Below are 10,841 nucleotides of genomic sequence, written 5' to 3' on the forward strand. Positions count from 1 at the left end.
TATGGGTGAATTGGTGATTTCTTTTTTCAGAACCTCAATGTAAAATTTACGTCAAACAATAATAATATTATTAGCAGCCTTATCGACCGGGACAAAAACAAATTTCTTGGCTAGTTCTTTTACTTTATGTTTGATACGAGAAAATAGGTTTATTGTGGTTATTGTTAATAGTAAAATGTTCTTTAATATGTTGAATACGTATATCAACTATCTTCATTACTGAATTAAAAAAAGAGTCCAAAGATTTTTTGTCAGCTTTTTCCCTTTTTATCCATTTCATACAGTAAGTATGGAGTGAGTCGTGGATGGTATTACGACACTCATTCCAATTAATAGTTGACGGGGGACGATATTTAGGTCCTTTACTGAGAAATGATTTTAACTCTCGGTCTTGAACGATGTTAAGATCTCCTGTTATAACATGGGAAATGGGTCCATAAATATATTCGGAGGTACTACAATTACATGAAGTAGGTGTATTTTCACTGATATCAACATATTTACACAATTGACTATAATTAAACACAAATTTCCGGGTAGATTTCTAGTAAATGTAACAAATATCCCGGAATTTGTTCTTTAACAGAATGGTCGTTAAATATACCGGCAATATTTACAAAATCAAAACCTTTATTGACATAATTTATTTTAATAAAATGTCTTTTATGATCTTCAGGGCGATCAATTTTGGGAAATAGTTTAGAATAACAATATGCCATAATAATTTGAACAATTTCATACTTAGGACTGCTATATGAAATTGTGTTGCAATCCTCCAAAATTTTATTTAACTTATTAACCGGTATTGAACAGAGTTTTGTTAACAGATAATGTCTGCCGTTGTTTTTTGAAACAGAAATTAGGTCCGAAATATTGGTATGATTGGTCCGAAATTTTCTTTGATTGCGATTTGTTCTACGACCGTGAGAACGGTTTTTACGAACAGTTTTAGAAACTATATCCAAAATGTTAACGGAATCGGTTCTAGATATATTACCAATTCCCATGATATTATCATTAAGACCGAGAGGCTAGACGGTCTGTAATTTTTTAATCCAATTTAATTCAATTATTTTCCGTGATCGTACAAACTTTGAATGAGATTCACCAAGCTGCTTATTTACTACTTCTAAAGGTTGAACTGCTTAATATTTAAAAGGATGGTTGTGCTTCTTAAGGTGTTGGTAAATGATACTTTTGAATTTATTGGGTCTTTTAAAACGATACAGATGTTCTTGAGAGCGTTTAGATAAATATCGTCCAGTTTCTCCTACGTACTGAATACCACATCCCGGTTTGTTCCATGTTAGTAAATAAATAATACTGTTTGTTTTTCAAGTTATATCAGTTTCAAAATTCAAAGAAAATGTGCGACCATTAAACGTGGACCTTACCGTATTGTTGGTGGAAAGACGGGGACATGTAAGTCATTTTGTGGCATGACACTTATCGATAGAAGATTTTTATTGTTAAAAATGTTAGCGATGGTAGTATTTTTAGATAACCGATTTTGAAGATTGAGACGTGTAGATACCCTTTGAACAAGTTTAGTATTTAATATTTTCCCATTTCTTAGCTTCATAATTGTTTTTTGTTAGTGAATAATATAATAAAGGAGCAAAGACTGGCGTCCAGAATATGAACCAGCATACAATAATTCAAGTTGTGTAAAATTGATAAATCTGTTCGGCTAAAAATGTCAAACGCTATCAGTATTAATTACCCGAAAAAGATAGGATATATCAGGGTAGGACTGATGGCTGACTTAATAGTAGAATGGGGCTGAATATTGAAATACTACTTTTTGATAAATATTCCTAAAGAAATGAACTAGAGCAGTTCTCGCTCGGACACACACTCCATAATCTATTATATTATAAGAGCATAAACCTGAAGCACGGGGAGGCACTCTACTGTCTCCACACGGCACTAAAGACAAACTCTGTAAAAAATATAATTGAGAATGGAAATGGGGAATGTGCCAAAGAGACAACAACCCGACCATAGAAAAAACCAGCAGAAGGTCACCAACAGGTCTTCAATGTAGCGAAAAATTCCCGCACCCGGAGGCGTACTTCAGCTGGCCCCTAAACAAAAATATACTAGTTCAGTGATAATGAACGCCATACTGATAATGTTCTACCTCAGGCGTATATATTACCTAATCCGTATTTGAAATAGGATTACGTGTTTTTAAAAATTCTTCGAAGTTTTACTTGGTTCGAGCGTCACCGATGAGTCTTATGTAGACGAAACGCGTTTCTAACGTAAACAATCAAACATATGCCTGATATCTTTCAACTTGATTTGTTATTCATTATGGTTGTCGATATAGATTGTTTTAATGATGTTTGCTTTTGTTTGTAGTTTCAAGTATGAATCAAGCTTTTGGGTATCTAATTAAAATTGTTTTAGAACCTTTATATAGATATAGAAATATATGGTGTGAGTGCCAATGAGACAACTCTCCATCCAAATAACAATTTTAAAAGAAGTAAACCATTTATAGCCTATTATACAGTGTTGGCTATTACGTCTTGTTTTAGGCCATACGTTAAGCTATAGTTGTTTACCTCAAAGTATTTAGTCTCTGGTATACAGAGATCAGAGTGTCCTTTTAATCATACTTATCAAAGGTACCGGGCTTATAATATGATATTTTCAGGCTTATTATTCTAAATACGGATTAACAATTTTAGAGGAGTTATGTCAGAGGTCCAACGATGACCTGACACGCCGTTGTATTCTAGACATGGAACAACTGTGTGCTGTTTACGAGTTCTATAACCAGTGGGAATTATGGTTAGCGATGCACCATGTTAATTGTGCATGTTTAGTTTTTTTCTAATTAATATATGTATCTTTACCAACATTTCATGCTCTCACATGTTCTAACAGCTCATCATCTATCTTTGTTTAAAGAAAATTCTCTTTTAAGGCTTTCGAAATCATCAATGGATGACGGGTCTATCACAAATTAAACAAAATTCATATTGACACGTATATTGGTGCTGCAAGAAAACTCTAAAGTGCCCTAAACCAAAAATAAGTATGTATAAATCTAATCAAGACGATTTGAGCAAGCTACATATCAGATTTCCAACCAAAAAGATTGCCACCGTGTCAAGCCTACCACCAAGTGCATCGTCATTCAAACTACATGTTCTGAAAGCTAGCAAACAAAGACATGGCGTCATAACAAACAAATACGGCAGTAGGTTTACCCAAGTATGGGTATGGATGACAAAAGTGGTCTTAATACGTCATACTTTCTTCAGGATTTGATAATGTTGTTCTTGTGAAGGAAAAATATATACATTAGGGAACTTGTGCATGTACTGAAATCATTGTAAGCCTCTGTTACACTGAATTTTGTCAGTAACAGCGAACTATCAGGAATTGTTCCAGTAAAGCAAAAGCTTCACAGGCTCAGTTATTTAAATAAATAAATTATTCACAGAAACTCCTCCAGATTTGTACAAAAAAAACTATAGGTTTAGCCGAACTAAATCCCGCAAATTCATATTAGTTGATAAATATCTATGTTTATATATCTAAGTTTTGAGTACTGGTAAGAAATTAATGCTTGCATTTTTAACTGCAAACCTTTTGACTGCACAAATGTGAGTGAAAATAAATGTAGTCTTGTTAAGAAATTAAAGTGTTTGTAAATATATCATTCCAAATGTCAAAAAAAGGGCACCGTGGGACCCAACTTTATTTGGTAAATCACCGCATTCTAATTTTTGCATCTGGGGTGAGTTTCACAACAAATTTTACGACTAAAGCTGGTCGTAAGTCATGAAAAGTTCAGTTTACTTACCATTAATATTGTCTTAAGTTTTTTTGTGAAACCGACTTTTGTATCTGAAGTTTGGTAAACCTTAGATTTGCAGCTATATATGTCGCGGGCAGGATTCCATTATGATTGGAACCATATCACAGTTACCTGATTTAAGTTTATGGCCATCCCCTATTACATGATGTATATGCATACTTAGTTTGGAAAACCCAGGTTCACCGGTGCAAAGGATATGGACCGGAAACAAACCAGACAAGCACGAATCAAATAATGTTTAAACACTTGACGGCCCAGATGTCAATGTCAAAGGAACTGATTTAATTTATGAAGAACTACGTGCCATCTCATAATGCATCTCTGAACTAAGTGTGTTTAACATCAGTTCTATAGTTCAAAGCATAGCATTTTATATTTGAAATCATTGGTTTTTGGATAAACTGTATATCTGTATACATGTATAAGTTATTTGATTTAATTCGACACGGGCCGCAAACAAGTGGGGAATGACGGACGGACAGACTTGAAATGTGATTCGTTTATCCCCTTTAACTTTGCATGTGGTTCTATTAAACATGTAAGATAGTGATTTCCGAACTTTACACGGTTTGTAGGCTGTTAACAAACAGGAGACTATTATCACTGTTGATGTGACAAAGACGTTTACTTTTTACTCTCTTTATTACGTTGTTTTCTCTCCCCTTTACTCGTCCAACTTACAAATATTTTATCATATTTTTTATTTTGCATGGCACACCATCAATTATAGTAAATATTTAAGAATCGAATGCTCTTTTTTGTAAATTTATTGGGGTGTAAAAGCGTTGACCGAAGTAAATTTTGTATGAAGCGCGGAAGCGCTTCATACTAAAAATGTGCGCACGGTCAACGCTTTTACAACCCTATAAAGTTACAAAAAAAAGCATTCAATACTTATAATTACATTTTTACTTATAGGATCATGAAAACACGCCTTTTATCAAGTGTTCATGTCATTTACCTGTGCACTTTATCGTGGGATCTCGTGTCATCATGAATGAAAAGTTGCATTGTGTAATGCAATTGATTAAGGAATATCACGAGATTGCTAGTTGGCCAATCAGAATAACCTATTGTAATTAAACATACATCTAATGTAATTATTAACACATGTATAAGGTCAAATATTTGTTATTCTACGTCGTTTTTTGTAAAAAGTATTATTTTCTTTTCTTTTGTCTTATTTTTTTATCTTTATTAGTTCTGTAGAATAATACATATGAAAAAGCTTACAGCGTAAACACATATATGTCTATTCTTATCATTTTTCCATTGTGTTAAAAAGATAACGAACACTTAATGCTGTAGTGTGATTTGATGTTGTCGGATAATTTGATATTTTTCAAAAATTTCAGTTAAATTTTATTTTTAAAACCGCATATCTGATACAATAGTTGAACCATATAAATCATATTCTGATGACTGACGTAAGAGACAATTTAAATAGGCGTTGAGGATATTGTGTGAGTTTTTCAACAAATTTGTTTGACTAGAAAAAACTTACATTCACAATTGACGCCATCTTTACCTTCTGGACAAATACATGTGTATCCATTGACCTTGTTTCTGCACACACGCTTATTTTGACAAGGGTTACTGTCACATGGTGTATCTAAAAGTGAAACAAAATATATATCTGTCGCCTTACTCACTTATGTATTATGCTTGCTATTTAGCGGTGGAACCTTATGTATTATGGTTGTTACTTTGCTGTGTTACGCATTCTATTTTCTGTGTGGTGGTAGACCATTAATTATGCCTGTAATTTTGTGCTGGAACCTTATATTATATGCTTGCCATTTTGCGGTGGGACTTCACATTTATACTTACTTTGGTTGGTACCTTATATATTATGCTTGCTATTTTGCAGTGTAACCACTATGTATTCTGCTTGTTATTTTGTGGTGGTACCTTATGTATTATGCTTGTTACTCTGCGGTTGTACCTTTTGTATTATGCTATGTTGTGGTGGTACCTTATATTTTATGCATTCTATTTTGAGGTGTTACCCATATGTATTTTGCTTGGCATTTTGCGCCACCCATACTGGCTTACCGTACGACCAAAAGCCTCAAAGACTTGCTGGTGAGAGCTGATTTGTGTTCTGAATAAGGTTCTACGTGTGTTGGCTCCTGTAAGGGAAGTGTGAACAAACGGTGTCTGATCTGCAAGCAAAAACTGAATACAAAGACTTTAAAAAAAAAATCACTCCACTGGTTCGGAAAGCACCACATTTTGCAATGTTGTTTGAAGGACTGATTTGTATCTTCTACAGTGTAAAACAGAAAAAAGAGTATGTTGGTGAGTCAGAAAAGCCATTTCACAAACATATGAATCGCCATCGTAATTATTTTAGTATTATGAAAGCCAATCCTTGATCTCAGACGAAGTTTGAGATCCCCTGGTCATACTAAAGCTGATCTCAATCGACTGACTATAATTATCATTGACCACAATACTGATGGATATATTGTATATGGTGGAGCGAATCACTAAGGAAATATTTTGAATATGAAAATTAAACAAAAGTTGGCACCAAATGGGATCAATAAAAAGGTGCAGTTCTTTTCATTTGGTGAAAAACCAAAGCAAACGTTCGACCATATCACACAAAAGAACGACCATATCACACAAAAGAACGACCATAGCACACAAAAGAACGACAATAGCACACAAAAAAACGACCATAGCACACAAAAGAACGACAATATCACACAAAATAACGACCATATCACACAAAACAGCGACTAGAACACAACTGTTCTATATTTGCTAGGCTCAACATGGCCCCGACAATTTTTCAAAATCTATTCTATCATGATTATTTACAGATTGAGGCACAAATTGATTGATAAATAAGAAGGAGTTTTTCTACACACTTGTGCTAACTTCTTCTAATTAGAACGGCATTGAAAAGAACTTTGGTGTCCCTCTCTTATCGAATAAGTGTAACTTACCAAATGTTAGGCATATTGTCTGATTGTACATGGCTGATATACATTTTTGGCCAACTTCACATGGGTTAATAGTGCATCCGTCTTTATCCTTTAAATAAGAAAAATAGTATATACATTTAGAAATCTGTGCGAAATTGCTTTTTGTATGAAAATATTCAAGACACTTTCCAGATGAATACTTGGAAATCAAGGTATAGATTAGTGTAAATAGTTATCAAAGGTACCAGGCTTTGTAATACGCCAGACGCGCGTATCGTCTATAAAAGACTCATCAGTGACGATCAAATTTAAATCGCTAGGAAGTCAAACAGGTACAAAGTTGAACAGCATTGATTACTCAAAATTCCAAAAAATTGTTCCAAATACGGCTAAGGTTAGAAAGTCCTTAGTATTTCGAATAATTCATTCTTTTCAAACAGTAGATTTATAAAAATGACTATATAATTGTTAACCTTTTTCGTGAATATTTTCAAAAATAAATTGTTAAATAACATAGATACATTTTTAACATCAAAATAGTTCACGTAAATTCTTTTAAAAATTAATCGATGAAACTACATACTGGTACTACTATTACGAACGCCTTTCTATAAGGGACTACATTGTGAACCACTACCCCTTAAAGTGTGTTGAAATTCAAATTGTGGGTCAACATTTCTATATCTTTGGGTTGAATTCTTCAACTTAACTCGCTCTCGGAGCCATTTAAAGCTTGACTTGTTGCATTTACCACTATCAATTGATGAAGACTGTGTGTCTAAATGCATTTAAAGTTGTTTTGGTGTATAAACATAGTATCCACGGAAATATATCATACTGGTTTTGAAACTGCATAAAGGTTACACAAATCATAAGGATGTTAAAAAACAATGGTATCTATTTGGTACTCATGAGATGGCGAAAAAGTGTAACATTCTTCAATCCTTTTACCTTCATCTCAATTACCTTTATGGATGCATATATTTTGATTAAAAACTACAATTGAAAAAACAAGACAACAACCAAACATTATAACCAAAAAACTCAATTTATAGGTCAAAATACGGTCTTCAACAAAAGTGTTTTTACATAATGGGACAACAATGTCACGCTGTTAATCGTCCTTGGTCTCTAAAAGTTGCGAATAAATTAAACCCAACCAATTATAGATTTGTCCAACCCTACACAATTTCTTCAAATAATCAAGACCCGTGAAGATAGACTATAAACAACCGCTTACATTGTTCTGATATGAATATGAGGCGAGGTTGTTTAGCTTAGAATTGTCCTTTGTTATATTATCATAACTGACATCAGAAGACATTTCAAAATTGGCAAAGCTATTAATTGATACTTGATTAATAAGACATATATGGCAAGTCTGACGCTAATACAAAATTGCATCCCTGGTCTCTATGATGAGTTTATTTGGATCAAACTAAATATGAGAAATTGCCATTTTCTAAAGGAATTTTCAAATCATATTCATAGTGGATTGGGAAACAAGTTTTGCAATTTATAATAATTCCTTTCCGCTTTGCGGGTGCGAGTGCTGCCTTGTAGCGGCATTAGCCTGCTCTTTTTCGAAATCAACAAGGGTGTATTTAACGTGCAAGGGATATGGCTATCTCTTAACACGGGTCAGCCATTTATCGTCCCCTTCCGACGGACTATCATCGTTTCCTCAAGACCATACTCACAAATGGTGTCAAAGAGAGCCAAACATTCAGTCCCTGAAATTTTCATCCCGGAACTGGAATCGAACCAGGAACCTTTGTGTAAGTAATCCGATGCACTAAGATGTCTAAGACACAATGAAGCGAAAATAGTGTTGTGGATAACTAAGTATCACTAGTGACAATGTCTCAAAACGAGATATTACGACAGTACGGAGTTTAACAGTATTTACGGTGGATTCGGAAACAAGTTTTGCAACTCATATTAATCCCTTTCCACTTTGCTGGTGCAAGTGCTGCCTTGTAGCGGCATTAGTCTGCTCTTTTTCGAAATCAACACGAGTGGCTTTAACGTGCAAGTGATATGGCTCTCTCTTATCACGGGTCAGACATTTATCGTCCCCTTCCGACGGACTATCATCGTTTCCTCAAGACCATACTCACAAATGGTGTCAAGGGAGAGCCGAAAATTTAGTCCCTGAAATTTTCTTCCCAGAACGGGAATCGAACCAGGAACCTTTGTGTTAGTAGTCCGATGCACTAATATGTTTAAGGATGTTCGCTACTCAATAAAAAAATAAAAAGCTTTGTAAAAGACTGTTATGAAATGATAGTTTATAAATAAAGACGGAACTAAAAAAGCAGAAAAAATGGAGGGTCCGCGTGCTTGTTTTCGAGATATAGCCTATGAAAATTTGGCGGGAAATAATTCTCTCTAGAGTTTTCATAGATTTAACATTGGCACCTTTTTTGTTTCAAAAACTATGAATAGATAATAAGAATTTTATAAGATTTTGAGATATGGCTTCTTAAACTTTGTGTTATAAAATTATGGAAAGAAAAGTAGGGGTTAGTGGGCATATTATTTTTAATGTCAATGCATGGATAAAACCAGAGGATTCCTAAAATCTGGCAAATTTTTTAAAAAAAAAGAGGAGCAAACATCCTTAAGACACAATGAAGCGAAAATAGTGTTGTGGATAACTATTAGTAATTATTGCTAGTGACAAGGTCTCAAAACGAGGTTAGTACTGAGTTTAACAGGCTAAAACTTTAAAGACTCATCAGATTACTTTGGTTATAGGTTTGATTAAACAACAACAAATCAACAAAGCAACTATTGAAACAAACTGTAGATTAATGTGGTATTTTTTGGATTACACGCTCGACCATCATTGTTTTTATTTTATCAGCGCATCGACACTACCATAGAATATCAATGGTTCGAACAGCTAAGTATTTACGTCTGATAATCAGAATTGAGCAAACATGGAAAATGGAAAAGTATAAGAATCTTTAATAACAACAACTTACCCTCATCCAACCACCAATATCTGTATAAATTGAATTATCCATGTCAATTATAATGTCACCAGGAAAAACATTTAGTAATTCACATTCAAAATGACTTCTGTTGAAATTTACTGCGTTGCACCCCTTATACAACATGCAGTCACCAATACACATCAGCGGACCAACTTTTTCATAGGCCAATATAACATGCGAGTTACTGTAGATGTTTTTGGTGAACGAAGAACCGATAACGTTAAGTGAAATTCCCTCACTAGTTTTTATTATCAACATTGAAATTAAAATTTCAAGAAACTTGACGAACATTGTAGCTCTTATTTAAATGTGATTATTTTAACTTATTTCTTCACTCGGGATCTTATCTGCTTTCTCGTTTGTTGACCGATTACGGTTGACAATGATAATATCACTGCACAGAGTATTTCGAAGTCTAGTTGTTATTGGTGATTTCTATCGCGAGCACAACTGATAGTTTAAATTTGATACACAAGTGTATAGTTATTTTCATAATCAATAATGCCAATGGCAGATATAAAAAAATTATTCAGTAAAATCAGGTTACTCATTTGTTGACATGGATTTATATTATTTGTCAAATAACCAAATTTTTGGTGTTTTTTTTAAATGAAAACAAGAACTAATGCTAATAACCGGTTTATTTTGTTTGCTTATGGTGGTACCCAACACTTTCACTAAAACTAATTTGGCTCGTTTGATTTTCATAAAATTTTGTCGAAGTATTTACTTTGACCCTTTAACAAAAATATAAAAATTTCAAAAATTTTGAACCAACCATTTTATCAGAAAAATTACAGTGGTTATATAGCAGTTTGACAAACACCAATTTTGATCATTGAGAAGCTTAATATTCCTTTTACAACACAACATGATTAAAACGTTTAGCTGATTTTACAGAGTTATCTCCCTGTAGTGGTACCACCTTAATCTTCTTCGATTTTTGTTTCGAAATGAGTTTTTTTTATATGAAGAAATGCTGTTTTGTTAGGTTATTTATTTTTGGTGCTTGAGAAAAAAAAATTAATGAAGGGTATGATAAGTTTCTGTATCAATTCGATATTG

General features: G+C 33.5%; 1 long non-coding RNA gene across 1 annotated transcript; it reads right to left on the minus strand.

The window, feature by feature from the left end:
* Window positions 1-5,338: 5,338 nt before the first annotated feature.
* Window positions 5,339-10,170, minus strand: LOC143057990 (uncharacterized). The gene is made up of 3 exons (XR_012972905.1): window positions 9,765-10,170; window positions 6,796-6,883; window positions 5,339-5,450 (listed from the first exon to the last, which is right to left on the minus strand). It is a non-coding gene; the product is annotated as an uncharacterized LOC143057990 (long non-coding RNA).
* Between the last annotated feature and the right edge of the window lie 671 nt (window positions 10,171-10,841).

Source organism: Mytilus galloprovincialis, chromosome 14, assembly GCF_965363235.1.
Source record: "Mytilus galloprovincialis chromosome 14, xbMytGall1.hap1.1, whole genome shotgun sequence".
Taxonomy (NCBI): domain Eukaryota; kingdom Metazoa; phylum Mollusca; class Bivalvia; order Mytilida; family Mytilidae; genus Mytilus; species Mytilus galloprovincialis.